Source organism: Sturnira hondurensis, unplaced genomic scaffold (genome assembly GCF_014824575.4).
Source record: "Sturnira hondurensis isolate 20B ecotype Veracruz unplaced genomic scaffold, ASM1482457v3 Scaffold0008640, whole genome shotgun sequence".
NCBI classification, from domain to species: domain Eukaryota; kingdom Metazoa; phylum Chordata; class Mammalia; order Chiroptera; family Phyllostomidae; genus Sturnira; species Sturnira hondurensis.
Window position 1 is genome coordinate 13802771 of NW_028081271.1, and position 23483 is coordinate 13826253.

Below are 23483 nucleotides of genomic sequence, written 5' to 3' on the forward strand. Positions count from 1 at the left end.
ACTGCTGTCTCCTCCCACCCCCCATTCCCTCCCCTAGATTGCCCCCAAGCTTGATGGCGTTGCACACTGGGCAATTGGCGTTTTGGGGATCCAGCCAAGGGGACACTGAGTTGGGGAGCTTTTTAATCTATGGTGATTTGTCTTCTCATTGCAAAATACTCACCTTTATACATTTTTGTATGACATTTCTTAGAAAGCGCTCTCATTTGTATAAGCTTCATGCTTCTCCTGGAGGTAGAAGGGAAAGGAGATGAGGACAGGAAGGTAGCAGGGACTCATCTGAGTTGGGAGCCATTAGAATGTTTTGAGAAGAGGAGTGACAGGACTTACGTATTAAAGGATCTGTCTCTGCCTTGCTAAGGCTACATCATCCTTACGAGGGGGTCATGCACACCAGGGCGCTGTGGCATAGCGAAGGCAAGCCCCTGCATTTGAGTTGAGGCATGGGGAATTTTTAGAGGGTGCAAGCAGCCGCACCCTTGGATGAGGAGAGATTTGCCATGGGCTCAGGCCAGATAAACAGGGTGAGGGGAGATAGAGGAAGGGCCAGGTCGCAACGGGCAGGTGCTGCTCCTAGTCATCTCTTGTTTTCATGTGCCTTATTGGTGTCAATAAATGGGTACCAGATTGAAGTAGGGAGGAAATGACCCCCACCAATATTTCTTATGACCTTACTCGGCTCACAAAGACTCTAGGGATATAGCCATTTTCCTAGTTCTTGGTCACAAGAACTAGGGGTACTAAGGACATCTGGTGACACCAGTGCAGCATATTGGTGCCATAGGGACTCAGCTTCCCCTTTTATTCTAAACTATAGTTCCAGGATCAGGGGGTTTATACGTATAACCCCTCTCCCTCTGAGGAAGAGGGATTTCTGTTTTCCCAAAGCCAGGTGATCTTACTCTTGGGAGGTCTACTCTCTGTCCCAGCATGTCCCATCACTGTCCCTTGTGTGTGTCATCTCAGGCCCTCCTGTAAATAAGTCACGGGTGGTCTTACATCCTGGCCCTTCAGACATGCACGAACATGTCTAGATTCTTTGTGGACACCCACGTTAGGACCTCATCCTAGAATCCTCACTTTCTGTATAAATATGTGTATACCGGATATAGGGTGTTATGTACATTTATAGAAGTGTTCATGTATGTAGATGACATGCCACAACTCATTGAGCTAAAACTACAGGAGTGTGCTTTTGAATCTGTGTGCTAGAGTTTCTGTTCATGCCCATGAATGTGATTGGATTGTGGGAAAGAACATTACTTCTTTACCTTAGTGTAAACACAAAGAAGGAGCTCATTTCTATGTTATTACAGTCACTCTTACTTTAGATTAATTGGGGAGAAAGAATTTTCCATTGAGGTTTTGGCCCTCCACAGTATTTACTTTGTCTTCCTTCTTTTGCTTGTGTTTTCTACTTTTCAACACAGACATTCAAATAGTATTCACAATTCCCATATGTAAAGAGCTTTATGGTTTAAAAATGGCTTTGGCATAAAGTAGTTTGTGTAATGTGTCCCAGTATGTCCTGTCACAACTTTGTGTGGAAGGAATTATTCTTATTTAGTAGATAGAATATTTCAGGATCAGAGAATGTATACACTTACCCAAAGGCACACAAGTGGTAAATGGCAATACCAGGATTTGAACCCCACCTTTATGTGCTAAGGCCATGAGACCTTACATGAGACCAACATGAGACCTTACATGTGCTAACATGAGACCAATCGGTCATGCCTTGTGTTTTGGGTAACACATTGTGTTTTGGTATGAGAATGTTTAGTTCAAGGGTTAAAGAAAGAAAGATTGATGTTACTATTCAGTGGGAGTGATTTTTGCTATTGCTATCAGGCAAATATACTATTCGCAATTTTTAAAAATATATTTTATTTAGGGACTTCCGCCAAGATGGAGGCATAGGTGGAAACACTGTGCCTTCTCCCACAACCAAGTTTGGATACAACAAAAGTTTTGGTGAACTACCACACATCCAGAAGCCAGAAAACCGAATTATACGGAAGTCCGACAGCTACGAACCGTTCAACGAGGATGGTAAGAGGCAGAGCCAGCAGCAGAGCTGGGTCAGCCAGGGCAGATCTAGGAGCGCAGGCAGCCCAGAACTAGTTGGGGTGCGGAACAGACTGACCAAGGTGGCACACTCTCGCGCAGTGAGACGGACCACACAGGCCCCAGGGGGCAAACCCAGTGGTGGAGGGCTGACAGCGGTGGCACACCCACGTGCCGAGGAGTGGGGCGCGTGGCCCTGGTGACGGTGGTGGCTGCGGTGCTGGTGGGGGTCCCGGGGCGGCGGCGGCAGCTGCGGCAGGCGCTGGAGAGAAGCCATTGTCCCTCTTTGACCCCGCCCCCACATACGACATCACAACCCAGCGACTGAGTTGCCCTGCTCTGGTGAAAACCTAGGGCTCCGTTCCTGCTACTTAACAGGCACAAATAGCCCAAAGGATGGCTCAAGAAGAACTCAAAGTCCCAGAGCCAATAACTCTAAGCGACCAACAGATTGCCAGGCTCTCAGAAGCCCAATTTAAAACACTATTTATTAGGATGCTCACAGAATTGGTAGAGTACAGTCACAAATTAGAGAAACATATGAAGGCTAAACTAATTGAAATGAAGGGAGATGTCCAGGAAACCAATAGTGATGGAAAGGAAACTGGGACTCAAATCAATGGAATGGACCAGAAGGAAGAACGAAACATCCAACCAGAAAGGAATGAAGAAATGAGAATTCAAAAAAATGAGGAGAGGCTTAGGAACCTCCAGGACATCTTTAAACGTTCCAACATCCGGATTATAGGGGTACCAGAAGGGGGAAGGAAACAGCCACGAGTGGAAAATGTATTTGAACAAATAATAAAAGAGAACTTCCCCAGTCTGGCAAAGGAAATAGACTTCCAGGAAATCCAGGAAGCTCAGAGAGTGCCAAAGAAGTTGGACCCAAGGAGGAACACACCAAGGCACATCATAATTACATTAGCCAAGACTAAAATGAAGGAGAGAATCCTAGAAGCAGCAAGGGATAAGGGGACAGTCACCTACAAAGGAGTACCCATCAGACTGTCAGCAGATTTCTCAAAAGAGACCTTACAGGCAAGAAGGGGCTGGAAAGAAGTATTCCAAGTCATAAAATCCAAAGACCTACAGCCAAGATTGCTTTATCCAGCAAAGCTTTCATTTAGAATGGAAGGACAGATAAAGTGCTTCTCAGATAAGGTCAAGTTCAAGGAGTTCATCATCACCAAGCCCTTATTATATGAAATGCTAAAGGGACTTATATAAGAAAGAGATGATGAAAAATATGAACAGTGAAAGGACAGCAAACGCACAGTTATTAACAACCACACCTAAAACAAAAGCAAACCAAGAGGACAGCTAGATCAGGAGTGGAACCATAGAAATGAAGAACACATGGAGGGTTAGAAACAGGGGGGTGGGAGGAGGAGAAGGGGGGAGAAGGCACAGAAAATAACATAGATGGTAGGTAGAAAATAGATAGGGGGGAGGGCGAGAATAGTGGGGAAAATATAGAACCTAAAGAACTTGAGACACGTGGTTATAAACTAAGGGGGGGAGAAGGGTGGGGGAGGGAGTGTGTGGGTAGAGGTGAAAGAAGGGGGGGAATAGAACAACTGTAATGGTATAATCAATAAAATATATTTAAATATATATATATATATTATTTATTTTTCAGAGAGAAGAAAAGGGAGGGGGAACAATAGGGAGAGAAACATCAATAGGTTGCCTCTTGCATGCCCCGAACTGGGGAACTGGGGTACTGGCCCACAACCCATGCATGTGCCCTGACCAGGGATTGAACCAGGGACTTTTTGGTTTGCAGGCCAGCACTCAACCCACTGATCCACACCAGCCAGGGCTATTGGCAGTTTTAAAATGCCCATTTTTCTAACAGGGCCAGATAGTTTTTCAAGAACCAAAATTTCTGTGTTGGATGATGAAGTGTAATGATAAGCAATGATGTTTAGTTGGTTAGAGCATTGTCCTGATATGGTTCAATCCTCTATCAGGACACATATAAGAAGAGACCAATGAATGTGTAACTAAGTGGAACAACAAACTGATGTTTCTCTCTCTCTCTCTCTCTCTCTCTCAAATCAATAAATAAGAAAATTTAAAAAGAATAAATAAGCAATCCACTGTAGACTAGTTTTTAGCAAGAAAAATAGGTCTTCCTACTAGCTTAGCAGGTGCAGTTCTTTGAGGATAAGCAGTGAAGACGAACCTGAGCTAGCATAAACAGAAGAGAGGAATGAATAAAGTCATGGCTTGTTGCAAGGAACCATGGGGTAGAAAAGCAGCCAGGATAGGACTAGACACCCAGAGATTGTTTTTGTAGTTACAAAAACAATGTTTATGGGAACAACTTGTGAGCATTACGGCACGGTAATCTCTAGCCAAGTGCTGTGTAAGACATTATGCCTATGGTAAAGGGATGCTGACATTCTATTAAACCGGAATCTCAAGTAGGACAGCAAGTTAGTCGGCCTTCTCAAGGTATTGCATATCAAAACCAAATGCCTAAAGCCAAGAAAATTCTAGAGAGGAGACATAGTATGGAGAGACTGTGAAGAAAATTACTTAACCTTTTAGCAATAAATGACCTGATTATAATTCTGATTGGGAAAATTAAATGTTTGCAAAATAGAGAAGAAAACAATACCATCCTAACATTACTATGTTAACATTTTTTAGCATTTTTTCCAAAGACTTGATTTTGATTCACTTTGATCTCATTATTACTCTGCTCAGAAGCATTGATGACTTCCCATTGCCTATAACTAAAGTTCCAATACCTTAGGTTGCCATTCAAATTCATTCAAATTTTGATACCAAGATAATCTGTCAATCTTATTTTCCATCGTTCCCCTAATGAACTCTATGCTTTGGTCAAACATTTTATTCACCACCTCTGAAATCTACCTCAATCTTTCCTATACTTGGCTACTTTTGGAACATCCACCCTGTCTTCTCTCCTCCTTTTTTACTGGTAACAGTCTCGAGAGGTCAGTTGAAATCCTGTTTCCTCTGAGCTTTCCCTGGCCAGCCTCGCTCAGAGTGGTCCATCCTTCCTTAGGAAGCCTTTCGTGGGCATTGTTTTTATAATTTACTGAACAATGAACCATTGACTGCTTTATATCTTCTATAATTTTCTTCAACATTTATGTAAATTTTTATGGATACAATATTTTGTGTTGTGTCTCAATTAGATTATAAGGTCTTTGAAGGGAAGAGCTGGATGTTATAGCTTAAACATTGCCAACAATCAGTAAAGCATCACATGAAAGTACAACTTGGTGACTCCATTATAAATAAGAATAAAGATGCTCATACCATCATAGCACTCAGACAAGTAGCAAATGCCTGCCAGGTGACTGCTAGGTGTAAGGCTCTAGATTAGGTATTGCTTTCTATAATAGAAAGGAGACACCCTCATTCTCATATTTCTGTCCCTCTCTATATACCACCGTCATCTCTGCTTTCCACAAAGGGAGGGAGAGCTTCTGATCATTATGGAGCATTTTAGAAGTTATCATTTCCCCTTGAAAGTTCAGCACTTAACAGCTGCAGGCCCTTTGCCCTCCAGGCAGCTTCATGCCCTTCTGCATCCCAAGATAATAATCAGAAGGGGTCAAGGTCAATTTCCCTGGTCAGCAAAGCCTGGCCAAGTCTCTCTGTTCTTCCTTGCCTCTGCTTATGATGGAGGGAGTCAGTGGGTTTGAGGTAGCACATTGTCATCTTGGATTCAAGAAGGTAGAATACAGAAAGTCACACTGCATCTTCTTGGCTACATTCTCCAGTTCATTTCTACCATGGTGACCCACACTTGGGAATATGAAGAGTTTGGCCAACTCTTACCAAGTCATGCATTTTTTTCCCTTCTTCCTCCCAGCATATAAACCATTTGGGATGTGGGCCATGGGATTACAAAAGTCATAGGCTCTGGCCATAATGCAATCAAACACGGGTAAAATCTCACTGCTAACTTTAAAAATTTTTTAAATTAATTTATTTTTACAGAGAGGGGAAGAGAGGGAGAGAAACATCGAAATGTGAGAGAAACATCAATCAGGTGCCTTTCACATGCCCCTAACCAGTAACCTGGCCCACAACCCAGGCATGTGCCCTGACTGGGAATTGAACTATCAACCTTCTGGTGTGTGGGACAATATCCAACTCACTGAACTACACCAGTCAGGCCTCACTGCTAGCTTTTAAAATGAATTTTAAGTAATATGGAGTTTTTATAAAGACCGGGAATGATTTTTATCTTCAATTTATCTATGAATAAAGTAACATCTGAGTAGTTAAAAAGGAATTTAAAAGCTTTTGTTTTAAAAATAGCATGTAACTGAATATATTCTAGAACACATTCTAGAATATTCTTATTTCAGATCTGTGATCCCTCTACCCCCAACCCCGTTAGAAAAGCCACTCTAGAAAAAAAGGAAAACCGGGTCAATGGCAGTCTGGTGCACAATGCAAGTTTGAAGACACAGAACACTTCGCGTTACGTTTGAGTGCACAAAGCTTCCCAGGTTCAGACAACTTTCTATAAGCAAGAGCACACAGCAAGAGGAGGCTCCAGAAGGCTATTTTCTTTCGGCCTCATGCTGTTACTGTTATTGTGAGATTCTCTATGCCTATGAGATGTGTGTGTTATTAGCGGCAAAGCTTTATTTCAATTTCGAACAATTGTCTACAATTTCCCGAGGCATCCTAAGCTTTGCTTAAGTGGGAGCAGACGCCACTTTAAGGTCATTGGAATCGAAGGCGGCGTGAATAACAGGAGGCTCAAAGAGCAGCTTGAGCTGCTGCTGCTGAACTTGCAGGATTCCATGGCACTGAAAAGAATTCTGCACAGGGAAGTTACAGAACAGACCAAAGGTCAAGGAAAGCCAAGGAAGAGGATGAGGGAAGCCACAGATGTTCATCTTCAAGGTGCTGGCAGCCACCTCTTTGGTGAGACAGGTTGGAAATGGCATAGTTCGAGGAGAGAGACCTTAAATACTCAAAAATCTTGGAGATGAGTAGATAAACTGACAAGGAGAAGATTCCAGAAGAAGGGAGTGGGAAGCAACCCCCTCTCTGCTGCTCTGTCTGGCAAGCAAACACATTCTGGATGCCGTTCACTGGATGATGTAGTAATTGTACTTTTTGACTGAAATGCTATTTGAGTTACACATTCCAGAATAGAATGTTTGCTTAACGTAAGGAGAAGAGATGTTAGGATGGGTTATGGCTACTGTCTTCTGGCTTTACTGTGTTGACCAAACTCTTTACACTGATCGTGTAGCTACTTTAACCATTTTAAAAAGGGCTAGTTTTTTTTTTTTTAAGGTTTGTAATTGCTCAAGGACTTATTTAGACATCATATTTGAGACTAAGGGGAAGGGATGCATAGCCTGGGGAAGTGTTCACCTGGGCTGTAGAAAGTCTACGAGTATGTTAGCCTAGAAAGAATATGGTTGGATGGTTCTAGGCTGGTTGAACCAGTGGCTCAGTGATATTATCAAGGGGCCAATTTCTTTCCCTCTGTTCTTCCTTCTTCAGTTCCAGCTCCATCTAAGCTGACTTTCCACAATCTGGCAAAAATTGCTAGAGCAGTTTCAGGCCTCATATTTGCTATATTATCTAGGATTGCACCATTCAGTAGAAATATAAGGCAAACCCTATGTGTGATTTATAATTTTGTAGTACTCACATGTTTAAAAAGCAAGAAGAAAAAGGTAAATTAATTCTAAAAATGTTTTCTATTTAATTCAATCTATGCAAAACTTTATCTCAGTATGTAATCATTTTTAAATGACTAATATATTTTGCATTAATTTTCTTTGGTCACAATACCCTAATTTCAAGTGTTCAAAGCCTACTGTGGCTAGTGGCTACTGTACTGGGCAGGATAGGTCTAGAAGAAGAGGGAAAGTCCTTCTGTCCCAACATTCCTAGCTAGAGTTGACATTTACTCTGATTGGACTGGATTAATCCATATGACCATGGCCATGGCCAGGAAAATCAATTGTGCTAATTGACTTGAAGCTAGGCATGACTGTAGTAGGCAGAATAATTCCCCCCATCCCACCCCAAAGATGACCACATTTTAATTTCTGGAAACTATAAACATGTTAGAATATATGGCAAAGGGGAAATATAGTTACTGCTAGAATCAAGATTGTGAATGAGATGATCTTGAGAAGATTATCCTGTTGGGCCCAATGTAATAAAAAAGATCCTTCTAAGTGGAAGAGGGAAGTGGAAGAGAGGACCAGACAGAGGGCAGTGTGAGGAGGACTCAGTTCTGTGCTGCTGGCTTTGGCAATAAAGTAAAGGGGCCACAAGCCAATGAATGGGCTTGCCTATTCTAGGGCTGCCTCTAGAAGCTGAAAAAGGCAAGACATTGATTCTTCCTGAGGCCTCCAGAAGAAACACAGCTCCACCAATACCTTAAAGTTTATGTTTTTATTTATTGATTTTAAAGATTTTATTTATTTATTTTTAGAGAGTGAAAGGGAGGGAGAGAGGAAAACATCAATGTGTGGTTGCCTCTCAGGCACCCCCAGCTGGGGACCTGGCCTGCAACCCAGCCACGTACCCTGACTGGGAATTGAACCAGCAACACTGTGGTTCACAGGCCGGTGCTCAATCCATTGAACTACACCAGCCAGGACCCCACCAAAACCTTTACTTTAGCCCATTGAGAATCATGTTGGACTTCTGATCTCCAGAACTATATGATAATACATGTGTGTTGTTTTAAGCCACTAAACTTGTGGTAATTTAATAGAAAATTAAATAATTTTTTCATGTATTAAATTGATTTTAGAGAGAAAGAGAAGAAGGAGGGGGAGAGAGAAATATTGATTTGATGTTGGCACCTATTTATGTCTTCATTGGTTGATTCATCTATGCACCCTGACTGGGGATTGAACCCTCAACTTTGGCATATTGGAATGACACTCTCACCAACTGAGCTACCCAGCCAGGGCCAAAAAAAATTATTTGATGTCAGCAAGATAAAATACTCTCAGTGAGACTATGAAGTAGTACAACTCTTAGGAAATAAAAATCAAGAACCTTTTAAATGAAAAATCTTCATTCCTCTTTACTATTTCCCAATAGTGAGTCTAACATAAGGAAATAAGCTTAGTGTGGAAAAAGGCTTTTTAAGAAAAATGCTCTCCAGCATCATAAATAATATGAAAAGTAAGAAATAATCTAAATATCCAGTCTTTGGGGAATGACTGTAAAATTGTGACAGTTTTACTCAGTAGAATAGTGTATGGTCTTCAAGTGGCAGCCAGCACGTCTCGTTGACTTTAGGACAAAGAAGAAAGTTTGGAGAAGGTTAGCAGCTCTCCTTCCACCTTGTTTGGGCAGCGGTGGTGTTCAGTTTTTCATACGTTACAAAGCTGAAATCTCTGGAATCCAGGGATTTGTTTATAATCCAACAATGGGTTTAATTAATTAAAATATGATAGGCATGTATCGGTAAGAGAATGCAATGTAAATTCATCACAGTTTCAAGACTACATCCTGTTCAAAGTGATAATGATTATTCTCATAGTGATAACTAATATTTATTGAGTGCTGACTATAGGCCAGGGCCTTTACTGAGGCTTCATACCATCCCAGCTGCTTCTTTTTGCACATTTTTTGCAAGGGCTGCCCAGACACAGCAATGCATTCTGTTTTCCTCAGAGGCAGCATGTCTGCCGCTGTGGGACAGTGGCTTTTGAGTTATGGTCTGTGGATCCTAGCAGTCGGGCCCAGGGTTTTAATGCACTTCTGCACATTGAAAAGAAGGACTTCGTGGATGACCACCCACCCCCACTCCCAAGCTAGGGTCCCCAGACACCAGTGGAAAGTGGCATGCGGGGCACAGACCGCACACAGGGCCCACTACAGGTGCAGGCTGGCGTCAGGTGTAGTCGCCTGGGCAGCAATCACAGGAAGACCAGGTCTACCCGGTGCGTGGAGTCTTTGAACATGGGAAATAGAAATCTGGATGGCAAAGGAGATGCAAATTCTTCCATTGGAACAGGCCCTTTGCAAGCCCTTCCTTCGCACCCTGCCCAGGCCTACAGTTTAGAGTGGAATCGATTCACCCCAGGTTTGCCCCTTTGGAAGCCAGGCCGGGTCAAAGGAAAATGCTATCTTTTTAGTCATACTTCATGGGGAGAAACACGGGCAGGTCGGTCTGCCTTCCTCTCAAGGGTGTGGTGGAGATAGTTCGGTCGAGTCAGCCTCTGAGTGGCTCAGGCTTTAAACCAACCCCATTGAGCCAGTCCTGAGTAGAAACCTGAAACCTGAAGCATTTCTCTTCACGTCTTTCACGTTTTTACATTTCAATTTTTATGAGGAAAATTCATCACCTAGTTTAAAAACTAAATTCTGCTGGAATATGGAAGACAAGAGCCCTTACTACATTCCTCTACTTCGAATTCCCCTTTTTTTAAGGTGTTTTTTTTCCACTAGTATTTACTCCTTATTTCTAAAACACAAGCCCACTCAGCTCTGTCTCCACGTTCAGTTTTAGGTGTTGGCCATGGCCTTCTCAAATGGAAGATGAAGGTCTGGAGGCCTTCTCCTGCTGCACGCCCTGCCCCTCCTCCCACGCACACGTTCCATTTAACTCAGTGTTTAGGGCTTCTGTTACTATGACTTTTAACTTTACTCACAGCTGGGGCAAAGGCATGCACTCTCTCCTCTGTGTTCTCTTCCGCTCACTTTGTCCTCCTCCCAGTTAGGCCCTTTTCCATTCTTTGCTCCGTTTTGGTGGATTTGGGGGAGTGGTTCATGTTCTGTTTTCATCAGTCAGCCCTCCCTCCTCCAAAGCCTTGACTTGTGCTCATTCTTCAGAGTTCATGAGCTGATAAAAGAAAAGCTTAAGTCATTTCCCGTTCCAAGGGTACTTGCATAATTTTTTATTAGGAAACACTGCATGATCAAAAATATTCAGGCTCCAAGAGAGAAGTCTATCTCAGAGCAGAGTTCTGGGCTGCTGAGTTTTGGACCTGGGCACTTGGGCGGCCTCCCTCACAGTCTATCTGTTCTGCTGGTGTTGGAGGCTGGCAGTGGAAGGGAGGGGTTAAGAGTCAGCTGGCAGGAAGGAACCCGAGGGGTGGCAAAGGAATCCAGGCCTGGAAGGAAGGCTGGTTGGCTGGAACTGGCTAATCCCTTCCCTGACTTGCTAAATATAACTGTTGAGTAATCTGCAGTTACTGGGGTCACTCTAAAAGGAGGAGCAAGACAGAAAAATAAAGGGTTGTTTGCAGTTCCAGGTCAAAGGTATCCTGGAGCAAGCAACAATCCCCCCCCCGCCCCCCCCGCACCCCGCACACTTGTTTCTGCAACTCAGTTCCAGGAGCTGAGTGTCACCGTTCTGAGGTATCACACGGGGTTGCTCCAGCAGTGTGCCTGCCCTTGCCTCCGGCATGATAAAGATCCCTGTCATTGGGAAACTTTGATGGAGAGCCTGCATTCCTCTCAGCTCGTTATCTGAGGCACATTCCTGATTAAACAGGGCAAATCCCAGAGTGGTGCCGATGAACAGGGGGTCTGCTGACTGCGCAGGGCTCCTTCGGGGAGTGGGAGTCCTAAGGCCAGGCGGCAGGGCCCGACTCCGGAGCACCCAGGCTGGGCTTGCACAGCACCAGGACACTCTGTCTCCTGACTTGTCTGTTTACTGGGGCGGCACGAGACGGGTCACTTGTGCAATGTTCAGTGGAGGAGCTGGGCATGGGCTCTGTCAACTAGAAACTTGTGTTCTCTGTTAAACAATAACAACGGAGAGAAAACATGTTGGGGACAAGGCAAAGAGAAAGGCAGAGCTCCGTCCAGAGACCAGTTGTACGACGTCACAGAAGAGATAACTCCTTCCCTTATCTCTGGAGAGAAGTTTGTGTGCCCTCAGAAGAGGTGTTCAAATAGTGTTCCCTCTTAGGCAGACACACTGGTCCTGTTTATGAAAGAAAGCACACATCGTTCCCAACCATGCATGTTGTAGGAGGAGGACTGTAAACACATGTGCACACACATGCACACACGCATATACACACTTGCAAGTACAGCACCAGGCGCTTTGCAAACACAGCCTCTATGAGGCTGACCTAGGCTTTGATTCCTTCGCACTAGGCACTTCATTAATTTGCTTCCCTAAAATGTTTCATCTGATTTTCTGAGGCACAAATCACCAGGTACTGCTGAGTGTGCAGTAAGGTCTGTCCCACTCTTTTTCCATATTAATAGCCTTCCCAGAGAGGCGCGAATGAAATCTAGTTGATTAGGAGGCAGCCAGCCTAAAGGTTTCCCCTTTGACCATCACCTCCTCTCATTTGCCCCCCTGAAGCCACACGAAGGCTGTGAGCTGTCCCCACCTTTGTTGGAAGGTTGTGCTGATTAAGCAAATTGAGCCAGTGGAGTGCCTCACCCCTCAACAGCATGTCTTCTCAAGCTCCAGCGTGCACCTAAGTCACCCGTGTGTCCTGTAAATGCAGGCCCTGATTCCGGCAGCTCTGGTGAGAGTCAGCATTCCTGACTGGAGGATGCCAGAACTCTGGTTCAGACCCCACCAAGGAGTGAGGGTCCCGGAACCTGGTTATAGAAACACAGAGCAACCCGGGGCACACCTCAAGTCTCTCCTCCAGGCCCCAGGTTTGTAAAGCTCCTCCTTCCCAAGGACTTGGGCTGTCCCCACAGCCCTGGTACTGCTGGCCTACGATCTGTCCTTGTGCTACTCAAGGACTGGGTGACACTGCACATGCGGCCCGCCTCCTGCTTCTCACTGGAAGCTTGTTGAATCTACAATAGTAAGCAATGCGTGTGTGCACATGAGCAGCCAGCTCAACTCTGCAGTAGGTGCTGTGCTAAGTTCATGCTCCACGTTCACGATTCATACAAATGAGGCATATGACCATCATACCGATGATTCAGGATGACATCATACTGGTGACCTGGGTGAGAGACAGTGAAGAACTCTAATAACTTGCCAAAGGTCACACAGCCAATGGGTGGACATCCTAATCACTGCCCCATGCTGCTGCCACATTGCTGACATGGGTGACAAATGCCGGGAGGGATCCAATGAGTGGGACACCTTCATGGTCTCTGGGTGCAGCTCTGGGACCCACGCCTAATTCCTCTATTTGTAGGATCTATCCTCACCAAACAGGACTCCCTGCATCTGGGGCCTGGAACCGGGACACCCCAAGCACTGCCTGGTGGGTTTGAAAACAAGTGGAACAGGGTTATTTTACATCCATGCCGCAGGGAGAAGCCAAAGGGGCGATAATCTTCAAATCTCTGAGGCTTTGGGGAAGAAGCTCTGAAGGGAAAATGGACTTCACCTCCTAAGGTGGCCCTCAGATAACTCTGCTTCCCTTTCTGCTATTAAACTTGACATTCTGTCCTCCCCCCATCTTCTCCACACTCCAAAGACTGAAAAAGAGAGTTGGGGAAACATCTATTTTCTCTGGAATCTTTTACACTCAACTGTCTACTCAGTGATCAAAAAGGGGACACGGGTCCCTTATCTCCAAACACAGTGAAGGCCCAGTGAGCCCTTGTTACGGTGCATGTGCACACACGCATGATTTGCCAAGCAAATAGAATGCTTGAGTGTGGGAGGGGGGACATAGACATGCTTGTGAAAACAATCTTTACAAAGAATTCTGGGGAGAATCCATCTTCCCATATCTGCTTCCTTATCGTTACTGTGAGTCTTAAGCTGCCTCTCACTTCATTAAACTTACCGTGGGAAATTATCAACTGTGCTCATCTTTTTTCCTGCATTCTTGTTCCTCTACAGCGCCGTCTGAGTTCTCCTCAGGGCTTGGGGAAACCAGTCATCCCCTGGACGTAAACCATCCCGTACCATTAATCTCTACTTCAACTGCCCCTTTCATCACCCCCCTTCAATCAAAATCTGTCTTTATCTGCAGGACCCTTTCCTCCCTCCCTGCACAGCATTCCACTTGCATGCCTTCTGTCCCCCTCCTGCCCTATTCCAAACTGACGTACCATTAAGGGCCGCTCCTTACTCCTGTTCCCAAGTTCCTTTTCCTGACTATTTTTTCCCACCATCAACTCTCAACAATCTCTATGGAGTCTCCACCATTCTGATACCCAGACCTTCTTCCTGCCTACCACTCTGGAGGATATTTTTCAGATGCTCTGGTCTTTTGTTCCTCTTCGTTCTAGAAACATCTAAATATAACCTTTCCTTACAGTTCCTCGGCCCCCTCAGGTCTAGATACTGTTATCTTCGCTGATCTTATGTCATCAAGACACAAGCAGACCACGCAGAACCATTCCGGGCCCATGCTCTGGACCCCCGACATTCTCCTTTCAGCTCCGCAGGAACTCCTATTCCCTTAACCCTGCTGCGCTGATTATCCCAGTGCTTCTCACTGTCTTCTGAGTGTCCTCCTGACTTTGCTCGCAGCCTCACCCGGGGCACACACTCCCCCTCTCAAGCTATGCAGTCCCCTGGGGGCTCTGTTCCTGGGCTCAGCCATTTCTCTAAGGTTCTCCCTCCAGCACCCCTGTTCTTTCTCGTCCATGAACTTCACGAGGTGCCCTCTCTGGGTGACCTGCATCTTCCACTTTCTATTCTCTGATGGGAGGCCACCTGCTGAAGAGCCTGCTTGCTGGTTTTACTTCTAGTTCTCATTGTTTAACCTCAAGGAAGACTTCAACGACCCTGGTCTGTCCTGTGGTCACTTCTGGCTCCTTCTCGCAGCTCCTTCACCCCTGCCCCTCCCCACTATCAAAGCCTTTTTTTCACTCCTCGAGTTCACATTCCACCTCCGTATCCTGCTCTTTAGATTTCCTTCTTTACTAGAAAGATTGATGATCTGAAGTAAGTAGTTTCCTCATTTTCTGTCCACTCCTGTTGGCTTCCTCCTACTTAAAACATGCGTTATTTTCAGCTCAGAATGCCGTAGCAACCTCCTAACAGCACGCCCTTATTCCTTCCCTCATTTCAATCCACTGTTGGATTTATTATTCCGAAGACCACATTCCTCTGTTGGCTTAAGAATCTTCAGGGCTGCCCATTGCTGCTGAATGATTTGACCTGCCAGGCATGGCTGTTTTCCACATATACCCCATTTTTGTATGCTGCTAAATGTTTGCTCATGCTGTCTTCTCTGTCTCCAGGCTATTCTGTCCCTCATTGCCATACGATTAAATCTTATCTCACCTGAGAGGCAAGCTCAAAAGCTATCTCAGGCAAGAACTTGTCCCTAAATCCTCACCTTTGCTTTCTTTCAGCTCTTGAGTCCCCTCCCAGCACTTCTTACTTTCCACCCTATATTATGGTTTGTGCACAGTACTGTAAAGTCCCTACAGGTAAAAGCTCTGTTCCATGCATCTCTACACAACCCTAGCGGCAGCACAGCAAATGATACACCATGCTGAAATATTCAGGGTGCTTTTATTACAAATGGCAGGAGCATCGCTATCATAGGCAAAAAAGAGAGAGAGAGAGCAAGAGAGGATTTACCAGATAAACACATGCAACAGTTCACACAGCCCCGGGAAGTAGAAAGGAACAGCTGAGCCTCAGGGACAACTGAAACTAGGGACTGGAATTGAACAGGACACGTGCTCTATGTCTCTGCTTCTCTCTGTGTGTGGGATTCAGCCTCCTGCAATAGTCACAATCCTTCCACGTGGCACAGAGAACTCCCAAGACTCACATACCAGGCTTCCACCTCCTAAAGGGGCTTGGATTCAAGTCTCGGTTTGAATGATGTTCTGATTGGTCCAGCCTGGGTCAGGTGACAGCTTCTAGACAATCAGCTATGATTGCTGGGGGAAGAATCAAAGGACTTAGTTTATTGAGAGATAACTTCTGAGTGCTGAAGATATTTTTAGAAAAGAGAAATCTTTCAGAGCCAGGCAGGCACCCCAAGAAGTATAGCACACTTGTATCCATTAAATTTCTTAAAAATATGTATTTTTAAAATTTGTATTACTTGATATGAATTATGTAGCAGCGCCATGAGAAGTTAGTCACTGCTTAGGGTCAAAAGACTCTAAGTGGTCCTTTGGCATTTTAACTGTGTACCTTATGCTTATCTTTTCATTAAAGTATAACTTTCAATAGTTCCACTGCATCTACTTGAAGAAAATTAAATTGGTTCTTTTTAAAGGATCTTCAAAATAAAATTTTCCCCTACTGTAGATAGGCTTGGCCTCCCACTAAAATGGGTTGATGAATTATCTATGTATACACACCTGACCCTCAGCAACAGACAATGGCATCCATCCCAATTACAGCTTTTTGTTGTACAGATTTCTGTGTATTTTGACCAGTTTTCTCTCCTTCACTTCCACCAACATTCTATACCTTGAACCCCAGCACTTGTGGATTTGCAGAGCGTCTTTGTTTCTTTTATCCACCTCGGTCATTATTTGTTATGAAAGACTGTGAACATATCCTTAAGACTGGCTTTTCTGACGGGGTCCCTGGTGGCCAGGGCTCTGTGACTCAGATTGGAAAGTATGTCAAGGATGAGCTGGTTTTGTCACTTTGAGCTTTTTCCCACTTTGAGATCTGTAACACCTAGAGGAGTCATTCTGATCCTTTTATCAGTGCCACCTCACTGAAAGTCTGTAAGAACTGAGTAACCCAGAGCTTTGGTCCTTGAGCCCTTGAGAGTTGGGCGAATAGCAAGAAAAATCTTTTGTTTCAACCACTTACGGTTAGGGGGAGAAAGGACCAAAGGGATGCAAGGATAGGAGAAAGTGGGCTTTTAATCCTTTACACCAGTGAGTTTCAACCTTTTCCATCTGATGGCACACAGAAACTACTCACTAAAATTCTGCAGCACACTGATAAGCTATGTTTGCTGATCTGACCAAGAAATAGGAAAAATTTTGATTCATTCACACCGAAAGGCTATTGTGCTGTCTGTTGCCATTTTTTTTTATTTAACAGTCTAAGGGAAAAGAGGTCAGTGCCCCAGACTAAATAGGCATTGCATGCTTTAAAAACTCTTGCCGCGGAGTGATGGAAAAGCATTGCTTTACACAATAGCCAAACATCTATATGAAGAGGAGATTGATTTATTCGGGTGATACAAGGTCCAATATCTAGACCATAAACCAAATACTTACTTCCATAAATTTGGAATTGCCAGATTTAGCAAATGAAAATATAAGACGCCCAGTAAAATTTGAATTTGAGATAAAGAATGACTTTTTTAGAGTTAAAATGCCCCATGCAATGCTTAGGACACACATATACTAAAAAAATTATTTGTTGTGTATCTGAAATTCAGGTTTCATCACATATCCTGTATTCTATCTGGTAATTCCACTTCAATGAGATATTTTGGGCTTGTATGGACAGTGTCCAAATTTTCCTTTTAGGCCAATAGTGCTTTGGCTTTAGATGTATGTCCATAGAAATGGAGTCTTTCCCCTGGTTTGCCTGTTTTTGCACCATCCTTGAAGAGGAAACAGAGACCACTCTTCTCTACCCCAAGCTTTCTTCCACATGCCCATACCCTTCGCATAAAGCACTAAAGCTTCACCGTTTAATCAGTGGAGAAATTGAGTTAATGCTCTATTCTGTTGTATACCTGTTGTTAGTTGGATGGCTTCCAACTTTGAATCTATTGTAGTACTAATCCAGTACCACAACCTTAAGTCCTCTCACAGGCCCCTGAACAGTGGTGACGCAGCCATCTCTCTGCAAGGACCAACTGGNTCCATAAATTTGGAATTGCCAGATTTAGCAAATGAAAATATAAGACACCCAGTAAAATTTGAATTTGAGATAAAGAATGACTTTTTTAGAGTTAAAATGCCCCATGCAATGCTTAGGACACACATATACTAAAAAAATTATTTGTTGTGTATCTGAAATTCAGGTTTCATCACATATCCTGTATTCTATCTGGTAATTCCACTTCAATGAGATATTTTGGGCTTGTATGGACAGTGTCCAAATTTTCCTTTTAGGCCAATAGTTCTTTGGCTTTAGATGTATGTCCATAGAAATGGAGTCCTTCCCCTGGTTTGCCTGTTTTTGCACCATCCTTGAAGAGGAAACAGAGACCACTCTTCTCTACCCCAAGCTTTCTTCCGCATGCCCATACCCTTCGCATAAAGCACTAAAGCTTCACCGTTTAATCAGTGGAGGAATTGAGTTAATGCTCTATTCTGTTGTATACCCATTGTTAGTTGGATGGCTTCCAACTTTGAATCCATTGTACTACTAATCCAGTACCACAACCTTAAGTCCTCTCACAGGCCCCTGAACGGTGGTGACGCAGCCCTCTCTCTGCAAGGACCAACTGGTAAGCATATATTTTATGTGACGCACTTTTTTGAGGCTCTATGAGCTACACAGAATTGTATGAAATCCATCCAGTGACTCTTTAGGAACAGCCTATTGTACCAGGCGAGATTCAAGGTGCTAAGAATGCTGTTGAGTTGCCACCATAGAGGCAAACTCAGTTTTCTGAGGAAAACACATCAGATAGGATGGTAAAGGAACCAAGACCCTCAACCCCAAGGGCCATGCTGTTCTGCACACTACCAGGGTTTTTGTTTTCCTGAATAGACAAGCCAAGGGCAAAAGCTGACCTTCTTAAGATAACAAAGGGAAGTTTTACAGTTGGGTAGGGTGGGGGAGAAAAAAGGAAGAAGAGGCAACGGGCAGGGGTGGACTCTGGTGGGAAGAGACAAGCTGTCTGTAGGGTAATGGATGACGTTTCTGCTTGGTGATGGGTATGGGATGGGAACCCAATTTCACAGACTCCAGAGAACCTTCAATAAAACATGAGTTTTCTCCTTCATGTGTTGTGGGTTTGGATGTGTTTTGGAGGATATGACAAAGGAGTGAGTACGGCCTTTGAGTGAGTATAAAGTAAGAGCCAAGGCCTCCCACGGGAGCCATCCCCATATGGGCTACCTCTTGGGCACCCTTATCTTGCGTATTTGATAGTAGTTAGAGAATCCAGCTGCATTTCAGGTTAAGTTGTTGCTAAGAAGACAACTTCACCATTACTGGNAAGAACCTTCAATAAAACATCAGTTTTCTCCTTCATGTGTTGTGGGTTTGGATGTGTTTTGGAGGATATGACAAAGGAGTGAGTACGGCCTTTGAGTGAGTATAAAGTAAGAGCCAAGGCCTCCCACGGGAGCCATCCCCATATGGGCTACCTCTTGGGCACCCTTATCTTGCGTATTTGATAGTAGTTAGAGAATCCAGCTGCATTCAGGTTAAGTTGTTGCTAAGAAGACAACTTCACCATTCATGCCAAACCTTTGGATTTTTGTGTCAGAGAGTGAAGATACATCTGGCATCTGCCGCAATGATTCTTGGCATCAGTTACATTTCCTTTGTTTCAAGGAAATCAAGGCTGATTAAGCAAGGGCAAACCAAGGAGGATTCGGGGGAAGGGACTGGTGATAGACTGTATTGGAAGCACGTGGCAGAGCTCACAGACCAGCTAGGTCTTGGGAAGGACAGTGGGGCGGGAGCCAGGCCTCCTTCAGGGACCTTCCGGGGGACACCGAGCTCAAGGATCTTTCTTCTGGGCTGTTGCTCTCAGAGGCTGCAGCCCATTTCTGTTTCTGTTTTCAACTCTGGGAGAGAATCGGGTCAGCACAGTGTGAGTCAGAGGTCTCTGGTCTTGCACCGGATGGTGCAAGTGTGGTCCACGGGAGAAGCATGAGTCTTCTCTTTCCACGTCACCAGCAAAACTAAAAGTAGATGGAAATGGAGTAACCCCCCCGGACGCTCATCCTGTTGTGTCCCTTCGGTTTAACTGAGAGTTTTAAATTATTCCATCTACTCCCCCAACACACACACTAATGTGGCGGTTAGACTCCCTGTTTCTATTCTTTTGGTGGTCACTCCAGAGTTTCCAACCTGCGTTTCTAACCTACAAAAGTCTTGGTTAAGCAATAGTTTTTACTCTCCTCTCAGGCAGTATGAAGACTTTAGAATACCTACATTCCATTCCTCCTTACCTAGTTGTAAGTCATGTTATCATGTACTTTAATTCAACAGTTAAAACACAACCAAATATTATTAATCCCTACTCTGTATTGTCAGTGTTCATTTGCATTGGCCCCTTTCTCTGCTCTTCACTCTTTTTATATCTCAAATATTCCAATAGGATCACTGTTTTCCTGCCTCAGGTATAATATATCCTTTAGCATTTTCTTTAGGAGCTTTGGTTAGTGATGAACTATTTTTATTTCTCTAGAATATTTATTTATTTTGTCCTTCCTATTCTTGAAGGACAAAAAAAAATTTTTTTTCACTGCATATACACTTCTGGATTGGCAAGTGATTTTTCAGCACACTGAAGACATATCCCTTTTTTCTGGCTTCCTTTGTTCGCTGTCAGTCTAGCTGCTGCTCCTTTAAGGGCAACCTTCTCTCTCTTTCTCTGGCTGCTTTTAAGACTTTTCTCTTTATCTTTAGTTTTCTGCAGTTTCACTGTGATGTAGCTGAGTGTGTTTTACATACCCAGCTTGGAGTTTGATGGGTTTCCTGAATCTCTGGGTAAGTATTGGGAGCAGTTTTGAAAATGGGTGGTTCTTATGTCTTTGCCTAATTCTTTCCCCATCCTTCTGGAATTTCTCTTTGGTGTTATCTTGCATGTCTCAACCCCTGTTCACATTTCCCATCTTTTTGGTTCTGTGTTGCGTTCAGAAAAATGTATTTTGCTCTTTCATCGACTCTTTAACTGTGTCTAATCTATCCCCCGGGTTTTTCATTTTGATTAAAACTTAAACTTTGTTATTTTTTAAATCCAGTGATACTGGATATTTTTAAAGTTTACCATTCCCTGCAGATATTTCTAATATATTTAAACACTAAGTATGGATTTTTTTTACTTTTTTACTGAACTTATTAGTTAATAACATTGCATAGGTTTCAGGTGTACAGTTCTGTCGTACGTCATCTGTATATTGTTTTATGTGTTCACCACCCCAAGTCAAGTCTCCTTCCATCACCATTTATTAGCATGGATGTTTTATAACTTGCAAATACTAATTCAATAATCAAAAGTCTACATGTTTTTCTGTTGGTTTCCTTGATGCTTGGATATTTTTAATTATATGCTACTCACTGTCCTAGAAAATTATTTGTGAAGATGCGCTATGGCCTAAGATGAAGATGCCCTTCTGCAAAGAGAATTGGAATCTGTGTTAGCTTCTTTTAGGCAGGTAGATATCCATCTGCCTGGAACCACTTTAAATTTTTTGGAAGTCTCACCCGAGGATACATTTATTGACCTAAGAGAGAGAAAAAACATTGGCGTGAGAAACATCAGTGATCTATTGCCACCCCCAGAGACCCCCCAACTGTGAATTGAATGTGCCACCTAGGCGTGTGCCCTGACTGGAAATTAAGCCCCAAACTTCCAGTGCATGGAACAATCCTCAGATCAACTGAGCCACACAGCCAGGGCTGAAGATTCTTGCATTTCCTGGGAGAACAGACTAAGGTTGTTGAAAGCAGGAAAGTGTTGCTTACCTCTTTTTACTCTCAGATGGTCAGTGAGTGTTTGTGGCTGATGCTGACAGTGCATTTGTGCCATCCTCCTTCGTGTCCACTCCTGGAGACGGCTTGTACCCAAAAGCACAGGAAAGGTCTGAGGGACAATAGGAAATTTGGCTGAAGGCAGGGAAGATGACAAGGACAAGGGAGTCAAGTTGATCTTTAAAAGGTGCCTATAGGCTTTTGTCATCTGTTGCTGCACTCCTGTCAAGGTCAGCCCCAGTCACAGGGCCACCACTGGCAGATTTGACTCACATTTTCTTGGCTTTTAAACTCCTATCCTGACCCTGAAAATCAGAGAGGCAAAACAGAAAAGGCAAGCATTCTAACATTAAAGTTTAGAGTACGAGGACTTGTCTTTAATGGAAATCTGACAACTGATTTATTCCAGCAGCAGGACCAATGTAGCATTGAGAGTTGTCCTTTATTTTATCTCACATCTTCACAGGCATGAAACAAGGGGACCTTTAGACTTCTACCGAGTCATCGCCGACCTCTGCCTTCACTTATCTCCGGGCTCTCCTGAGCCCTCAGCGGTCACTGCCACCCTGGGCGCCTCCCCCACACCTTCTACCAGCCCCGGCCTCAGATAAAAATGCTGCTTCCCAAGTAGGTTTTGCTCCCGTCACGCTGGGAATGCCTCCAGTAAAAGTGAATGTGAATAAGAACCGAGGTCCCTCATTACATCCTGCTTACTTCCTTTCACATTCCATTCCCCACTCTTGGTGGGAGGGGGCCGGTCTGTTATCTGCTCCTGACTCCCCCAGTAACGCCTGGTTTGGTCCAGGCTTGTTGGGAGACTGAGTTCTTTGTTCCCGTTCTCCTGGTGGCTCTGGGCACCCTCCTTGCTGCCCCGTGCTTGCAGCTGTCTCCTCCTTGTCTGTCAAAAAGACCCTGGTCCTGCAGCTATTTTCTGGTGACGTGTGCCCTTGGCTCCTCCCTTAGGCTGGGGCAGAAAAAACAGAAATGCGTTTGTGGCATGGCAGAAGGAGCAAAAGAACAAAAATCAGCCAGTTCCAGAGCTTTGCACTTTCTGGGGGGGGTTTCAAAGTAGAAACGGTTACTATGGCTTCCTTGGTGGGAGTCCCTTCCCTCCTCCAAAATCAAGGGGCTTGCTGAAGAAGGTCTAGGTGCTTCACACATTCGTATTTCTTAATAGTTTTATCTTCACACACGTCTTCATTTACAGATGCAGAAACAGGTTTACAGTACTAAGTACCTTGCCAAGTCACATAGCTGGAAAGGAGCGGAGTTTTAGTTTTGCGTTCAAAGTCCCTGCTCTTTAGTTTTCTCTCACTTTAAAATAAATATGGCTGTTTCTTATTCCCTAAATGATCCACATTCTTTATAGTAAATTTGGAAAGACAAAATAAAATATAGAAGAAAAACAATAATTACACTATCCGGAGATAGTCACTAATGACACTTTAATGTCCTTTTCTCTAGTCTAGGTTTATGTTTTGCTACTATTTCGTTTCCTCCTTCTTTTAGTGTTTTGAGGGGGTTGTTTGTTTGTTTGCTTGTTTGTTTTTAAATAGGCTTTATGTGGGATCCCAACAGTTCTTACTACATTCTCCTGTAGCCAGGGTCACCTCGTGGGGGATGGGGCTGATGGGCAGGGTTTGTTAGGAGGTAGGTCTTTCCCCTTTTGGGGCTCATTGGGAGATGAAAGTAGCCATCCCTCCATCTCCATGAACCTGGGAAGAAGGGTGGAGGGCTCTGAGGAAAGGGGAAGTGTTCTCTCTTTCTAGGGACTTGGATTTTAACTTTGCTCTTTGGTAGAAGGATTCTGAAAGACAACCAATAAAGCACACCTAAACCATCAAAAAAATAGACTTCAGACTTTTCAGAGCAGTTTTAGGTTCATAGCAAAATTGAGAAGGTACAGAGAGTTCCCATATTCTCTCAACCCCAA

The 23483-nt window shown here is 44.0% G+C and overlaps 1 long non-coding RNA gene across 1 annotated transcript; it reads right to left on the reverse strand.

Moving 5' to 3' along the window:
* Positions 1-5603: 5603 nt before the first annotated feature.
* On the reverse strand, positions 5604-21659 carry LOC118993001 (uncharacterized). Its single transcript, XR_005067760.1, has 3 exons — positions 21545-21659; positions 10713-10903; positions 5604-5724 (listed from the first exon to the last, which is right to left on the reverse strand). It is a non-coding gene; the product is annotated as an uncharacterized LOC118993001 (long non-coding RNA).
* Between the last annotated feature and the right edge of the window lie 1824 nt (positions 21660-23483).